This window comes from Atractosteus spatula, chromosome 5 (assembly GCF_055471065.1).
Source record: "Atractosteus spatula isolate fAtrSpa1 chromosome 5, fAtrSpa1.hap1, whole genome shotgun sequence".
In the NCBI taxonomy this organism is placed as follows: domain Eukaryota; kingdom Metazoa; phylum Chordata; class Actinopteri; order Semionotiformes; family Lepisosteidae; genus Atractosteus; species Atractosteus spatula.
The window spans coordinates 54291771-54299877 of NC_142710.1; positions in this window are offsets into that span (position 1 = coordinate 54291771).

An 8107-nucleotide genomic window follows, 5' to 3' on the forward strand; every position below is an offset into this window, starting at 1 on the left:
GAGAATATGACATTCTATTAAACAATAAGGAAAGGAGAATATCTTATTTTGCAGTATTGCCAGGGTAATAAAACGCTTTAGTTATTGCTTATAATATGAAGTTCAAAAGAAAGAACTGTGTCAAAAATTACACTTGTGAGGCTGTCAGCAGTTCCTGCAAAGCATTGCTTAGTTTTTTTAACCCAGCATTGTTTCTACATTTGTTTTATCCACTTTAATATTTTTAAACATCTATTGCTTAAAATCAGCAACAACAGCAAGAGATTGCCTTCTGTAATGTAATGAACAGAACTGTTTGCAATGCTTGCAAGAGATTCAGAGAGAAAATAAATATTAAGAGTGAATTTACTGCAAGGCAACTGTAACCATTGTTATCCCTTTGATCATGGTACTTTTATGCAACCAATTCTTCATTTGGTCGTATTTACAGTATACTGATCCTTCTAATTATTAAATAATTCCAGAGATAGTTGCAGAAAAAATTGGAACGATGGAGTGGATTATTGGTGTCGGGGGTTAAGTTGGCCTGATGTTTTGTAATGAAACTAAGAGATAAGCATTCTCAAGCAGAAGTTTAAACACGTAAGACTGAGAGAGCCCCTTAAACTCTATAGCAGGAATGCCCATATCCAGTTTTACAGGGCTGCTGACTCTCAAGGGTTTCATTCCAGCTCAGGTTTTAACACCCAAATCGAACTAATCATTGGATTATTTGCAATAGTTTAGCAGCAGTTTCCCATCTTTGTCCCTCCAAGCCTGAACTTGGGCACCCCTGTTCTGTGGTCTACATGGGGTATATCCAATCCTAGCCGTGCAGGGCCTGTGTGTCTACAAATACTTGTGGATGCATCCTCCACTTTCTTCCCACAGTCCAATACATATTTAAGGCGAGCAAAAGGTGGTTATAAGACAATTCTTGTTGGTAAGCCATTTATACATGGTATTTTTATATATATATATTTTATTTTAGTCTGAAAAAAATCATCATAATAATTGCTGTGAGGTGGCTCAGTGGCACAGTGGTTAGTATTGCTGCCTCACAGTGCTGGGGCCCTGGGTTCAATTCCAGACTTGGGGATCTATCTGTGTGGAGTTTGTACTGTATCTTCTCGCCAGGTTCATGTGAATTTCCTCTGGGGTGCTCCATTTTCCTCCCACAGTCCAAAGACATACTGATAGATTAATCGGATTCTGGGAAAACTGGCCCTGGTGTGAGTGTGAACGTGCACATGGGTCTGTGTGTACCTTGAGATGGACTTGCATCCCGCCCGTGGGGGTATCCCGACTTACACCCCTTGTTTGCCAGATAGTGTCCAGCTCCAGTGTCCAGAAACCCTGTATTGGATACAGCAGTGAGAAAATTGGTGGATGAATATTTGATGTGACCAGTTCATTCATTACCAGCTTGTCCCAGCTCTTCATTCGTCAGCCCTGCAGAACCAGGATTAACACAGGAGACCAGCTGACAGCAACTTGGCTGCGTCTCTGTCTGTCCAATTTAATTGGAAGTCTTAAAGACTTAAAACCCTTTCTTACTTCTTTAAGTCAATATTAAATTTTGTGTTTATTGAGCATTCAAATTGAATTTCTGTTGTGAGGGTTGTTTTCTCGTCTCACACCAGAAAGACTGCCCTCTTGTCGAAGACGGTTCCTGAAGAAGTCAGCCTGCAAATCTCTACTAATGAGGAGTGCAAAATCATAACAATGTGAGTTCTTCACAGAATATAAAAGGATTTGTATTATGCACTATTCGTATTAAGCAAACATACCACTTTGTGCAGCATGATGCATTGTGGAAATTTCTTTCCACAGAAGTACAACCAAGAGAGGTTGTACCAAGAAAGGCGTCATGTCTCACTGACACTCAGAACCTAAGTGTTCCGCAGAACAAGTCCACAGCAATTCAGACAGGTCAGAGTAATAAAGTGAGCATTTTGTTAATGAAATGGATAATGCTGGGTTAACTGGCTAACTGGTTAACTCTACATGTGTTTGGGAGGGTAGAGGTTGTTGATGAAACCCTCTGTGAAGGTGGGGAGAACAAAACAAACTTCACGCAGACAAGAGCCTCCAACTGGATTTCAACTGGAATGAAGTTAAGGATCCTGGAGCTGTGGCAGTGGTACTAACCAATAAAATCAATAAAACTCCTGATGAATTGAACAGTATTCTGTCATACAGTACATGCAGATCTTGTGGGTTCTGCATTATACTTTCTCCATTTAATTTTATACACTTACACAGACCCTAGATTCTGAATTTGACTGGGTTTGTCCTGAAAAGTTTAGAGTTGTAATGTAAGAATAAATCCTCTAACTTACCTGCACTCATTGTTTGGATTTGGAAATACAATAATGGTTAGAAAGGAAAGATACATTTTGGTCTTAACTGAAAATGGCTGCTTTCCGAAGGCTTCTTGAGGGGATACACTATAACTAGTTTACACTTTATAAATGCGCCTTTTAAAAACTGGAAATCCAAAGGACTTGTTGAAATGGTCTGTGGCAAAGAAAAAATGAGAAGCTGGAAACATTATTGGAGCATCCCTTCCTTCCATTCATGTCATCTTTCACAAACGCTGTATGCACAAGGCGTCCAGTATAGTAGATGACCCCTCCCACCCCTCCCATAAATTCTTTGCCCTCCTACCATCTGGAAAAAGATATCGCAGTATACGGGCTAGCTCCCCAGATTCTGTAACAGCTTTTTCCCACAGGCTGTTAGGCTTCTCAACACCCTGGTACCTACTTGCACCCACTCCAATTCCAGAAACAAGGTTTAAAATCCCCCAGTGTTTAGTGTATTTTGTGTGATATATTTTTTTATACTATTCTGTAACGATTAAATTACACTATGTGTATATCCTGTGTACATGGCCACTGTCTTAGTTTGCACAATCGTATTTATTAATATTAGTATTGCTAGTCCTGTCTACATTGTCTATGTCAGTGTCTTGTCTGTAATTGCACCGTGGACCAGGAGGAATGATATTTCATTCCACTGTATACTTGTATATGGCTGGAATGACGAACTCGAACTTGAACTTGATCTCTGTCTATATAACCTGTTAAACTCTTCTTCAACCACTGGGTGGCAGCATTTGTTCAAGTTGCAAAAGGCTGCCACTGTGAAGCACCGCTGAGGTACAGTATATATTCGTGAGCTGGTGGAATTTAAAAAGCCCCATCAATCATTTTAGACCCCGGACTAATTTCCGCTTTTCTGTCCTGAAGACCAGCAATAGGTGATAATAATACAATTTTTGTTTGGCAACGCAAATAATACTTGGCATTTTTAGAGTTTTCATGGTATTTAATCTGCGTGTTTAGGACAAGACAGCAAATCAACAGAATTCAAAACTATGCTTCTGAAATTGTATTGAGCTTGTAAGGAATAATGTTAAACTACTGAATGCTGTCATTTGTGGCTTTGTACTAAGAAGAAACTGTTGGAACTTTTGTTAACTGAAGATAGAGCTTTTCAGATACCATGTTACAACAATATTTAAATTGCAGAAATATGGCATATCCATACCTTTATTGTTTGGGAGCATTTAATGTCATCATTCTTTTTTGTCTTAAATATGATATCATAAAAATTGCTGCCAGGAAGCATAGTGGTACAGTCATGAGCATTGCTGCCTCACAGTGCTGGTTTAATTAATGACCTGGGGTGCTATGTGTGTGGAGTTTGTATGTTCTCGCAGTGTTTGCATGTGTTTCCTCCCAGTGTCCAAAGATAAACTGGTAGGTTAATTGGCTTCTGGGAATATTGCTCTTAGTGTGAGTATGTGCATGCCTGTCTGTACCCAGCAATGGGCTGGTGTCCCATCCAGGGTGTATCCTGCCTTGTGCCCATTGCTTACTAGGTTAGGCAACCCTGAATTGGACGAAGCAGTTAGAAAATGAGTGGATGGATAAACACTGACTGGTTTTGTTAGGAGAAATATTTGTTCTGCACATTCAGAATGGCAATAAATATTTTGAACACTCAGTCATGTTTTTTGTCTTTGATGAAATGGTTAGAAAGAACAGTGATATGATTTATCTGCAACATCTTCAAATACACAGTAACTAGACAATATTTGCAAATCTCCTATTTAGTGCTTTCATATATGATCCTGAATGAAACTTGCATTGAGTTGAATTCTGTTAAAAAAGTGCTTTAAATACATCTTTGTTGCTGAACTATGTTTATATGAAATTCTTTGAATTTTAGGAGGAATAGAATGTTTGTTTGGGAGCTTGAACATTGTGCATTAACAACTGTGTAGTCCTTAGTTGTACAGTACCTAGATTAGCAAAATGAATAGTAGTAAAAAACAAATAGTTTGCAAAAGGTGAATGGTAGCAAAAATGAATTAATTCTATAGATATGGAACATAATTATTAATATTGCAATATATGTTTTATTATCTATTTTTTCACATAGTTCTCATTCAATTTTCTTATTTTAATTTCTAAAGTTAATGGAACGTTTTTTACCTTATCTTTGATCCTGATTGTTTAAGTATTTTTCGGAGCATGGTTTCTATATCCTGGAAGGTGCGATTCAAAAACCACCGACAAGTAAATTAAAATTAATTGGATGCTATTTGCAATGCTCATTTAGAAAAGGGTAGTTGGAAATTAGCATAGGAAAGTCTCTCTCTCCTGAGGATTTGGAGGCAGGGGTGAATAGCTTGTAAATGTATGCACCTGCCCACACTTCAGGCATCTGCCTGAAGAAATGATAAATTCTAAGAGGCTTGTCTTTCATTCTCTCCTCAGAGATATTGCGGAAGGTATGATACTCTAAATTTTCAGTGAATGAGGCATAGGCTTGGGAAAACTTTATCCAGTTTGCTAAAGGCTTACCTACAGTACAAAGCTTACATATATTACATGAACAGTAGGTAAGAGAGTAGGATAAAGACTGATATTCCAATCCAGGAGCAAACAATTTGTCATATATCATGTTTTGGTTAATATCTGACAAGTACTGTGATTTCCTAAGGCTATGGATTAGTTTTAAGTTAATCAAACGTAATTTTCCAACAGTCCAAAACTTGGAATGGAATAAAGATGCTGGCAGTGAATGGTTAATAACCACCTTCAATACATTGTCCACCTTCAGGCTATAAGACATGAAAATTGCCTCCTGTTTAACCAGTACCTTTGCTTTAATTATAATCCTTCAGTATGTCAGGAGTGGAGACTACAATGTCCTGATTGGTGTGTCTAGTACAGATGCTTCGTGTTTTCTATACACTGCTTTGCAGTATTAAATTGAAAGGAGAGCACAGTATGCCTAATAACATGCAATTAGTTTTGATTTACATAGACAGAGAGGTGCAGTAGTTGCTCATCTGATTTAGCTGCAGACCTTTCATATAATATTGGGAGGTGGTAATTTTCAGCCTTCCACCACAATGTGAGTGTGAGTTTGTAGTTCAGTTATTATTTATTTTATTGCTGATATCCATTTAAGAAATTCACTAAGAAAGCAAAATGACAAAATTTCCATTCGGAATACTGAAATTGTGTCTAGTACATTTACAGTTTACTCTTTGGTGGACTCTAAGAGTTCCTTAATAGTATATAGAGTCTGTCAAAATTGTCTGTTGTTCATTAGAAAGCTGCTTTATGTCCAGCACAGACATATGCTCCAAGGAAAGAAGTATAGTATTCTTGGTCTTTGGATCTTAAAAAGAGATCCGGAAGAGAAGTTAAATTCCAAAGTACTGCTTAAGAAAGGCTTCAGGAGTAGTTCATTTATAAGGTACTCAAGGGTTGTCTCAGACAAGATACTATGGATTTTTCTGTCCCATTGAAAAGCATGGTTTACTAATTCAAAATCCAGAACAGTTCATTGTGGTTAAATCTTTGTGGTTGTGTGCTCTTGTGAAGGGATGATGATAGTCTCAATCGGGTAGTAGGTTTTTACTGTGTATCATAACAAATAGAAGGAATAATGTGCTTTCATAAATGTTGATATCTTAGCAACCTTCCTGGAGAAATCGTATTTGCAAAAGCTGGCTCTAATGTTCCAGCCTTCCTTTATGGAAGTGCTCTTGAAGAAAAATAAATCATGTATGGACCCATATAGTGAGGTGTTCCAGGCAGATGAACTGGGAGTTGTAGGACTTTCTGCTGTACATACTTTGAATTAATGTCCATATCAGACTTCCTAATTGTTTTAATAGATTTACCATCTTTTATTTTTCCCTGAAATGTCACCTTTTGAAATGTCAGGTTTTTATCTCTAAATAATCTGCAAGTCCATTCAATTTCTTTGTCAATTCCATAAATACATATACAGTATTTATAGTATCCTACGAAAAATAGAACAAAATGCCTTATAAAGGGTTGGTCCATTTCTAGCAGTCATACAGCTGCAACATGTAATAGCATCAATTCTAAGAACATCTGATCTAGTAGAACTGGTCCAGAAGTCACAGAGGTACTCCAGGAACAATGTCTGAGAAGCAATGCACTGCCTAATTCACTGAGCTGTATGTGGAGATATACTGTAGGAACATTCAGCCAGCAGCAGATCACACAGCTTTGAAAGAGATGAGGGTAGTAGTTCAGTACCTTCATGGAGCCTAAAGTGTCCATACTGTTAATGTAATGTCAAAAGCCCTTGTGGATGTATAGATTGACATGTTAGCCAGGTATGCTGCTATCTTTAGCAATACATCAGAGAAATCTGTACCAGCAGATAAGCCTGTTGTGAAGTGACATACATCAGCCTTCTTTCCTTATCCCACTGAAGTAAAGGCATGGTCTTCTGCTACTTTTGTAAGATTCGTGGGATGTACTATATGGTGGGCCATTCCCACTTATTTGGACAGGATGGGTGACCCCTAATTCTAATATTTTGGAGTGCTGGGATATAATACTGTAGCTTATTAAAAGTACATTGAACACCAGAAATCTCCAGTTCCAGAGCATTATTTTAGTATGATCCTGCTCATTATTATTTAAAACAGATATAATTGTGATACACAGTAAAACCTCAGTCAAATTTGTTAATTGTATAAAAGAAAATCAAATAAGTTCCTGCAACTAGTTTAGAGAAATTGTTCCATGAAACCAGGACTCAATTGATAAATACAGTACATTGAAAATCCCTAACTCTATTTGTTTATTACATGTTATCTTCATATCCTGTAATTGACTTGCTTATATTCTGCAGACTTGCTTAATAAGTTGTCAGCTGTCTGCCTTTGATGCTTCTCATACACAGCTGAGAACGCTCACATGACAGAACTAAAAGACTAAAGACTTCCATTTCTGGTGCAATTTTGTGACAAAACAGAAGTACAAAAGAACAAATAAGTGTATCTGGTGAAGTTAATAGCTAAGTTAGAAGCAGGTAAGAGAAACAGACTGTAGATGAGTAGTGCGGTGTTGTTTCTTTTTCTGTTGGCGTGGAAACTGATCTGCAGCTTGATTAGTCTGTGGTTTGGTAGATGAATTAAGTGCTTGACACTGAATTTGTATATTTAATGGTTCAGTGGTTTGTAAACTACAAAAAGCAATAGGATATTATTTACTAATAATTATTTACAATGTTTTGCAAACCTCACTGTTTGAGTGGCAGATAAGAGATCTCATATGCACTGACAGCACATCACAGTTAACATCTTACTAGCACCCTGCCTCCTACTACCTTACTAGAAATCGTGGGATACATAAACTGCTTGTGTTAAATATTTTAAGTACAATCCCTGCCCATTGGCGCTGTTGTACAATCCCAAGCATACTAATTCATCTGTATTATATTTTGCACCACCATTTAACTGTAATTAAAGAGTGACTACAACCCCTTTCAAGCTCATTCTTTATGTATTAAGTATTGTTACCAGAACAAATAGTAGGATAGACCAGCTGGAATCCATTTTTTTCATCCATTCATTTTTGCAGAACTCTGTGAAACAGCACAGTACATTATCATTTACACAGTCCATTTTTAAGTTACATTAAAACAAGTTTGAATGAATAAAATGATACTTGCTTTGTTTGGTGGTATAACTCGCCTTACATTTAAGATCCTGTAAATAACGCAGCACCACTCGCTACAGTTGGATATCCTATAGTTGTTAGCATTACATTTTGATTAC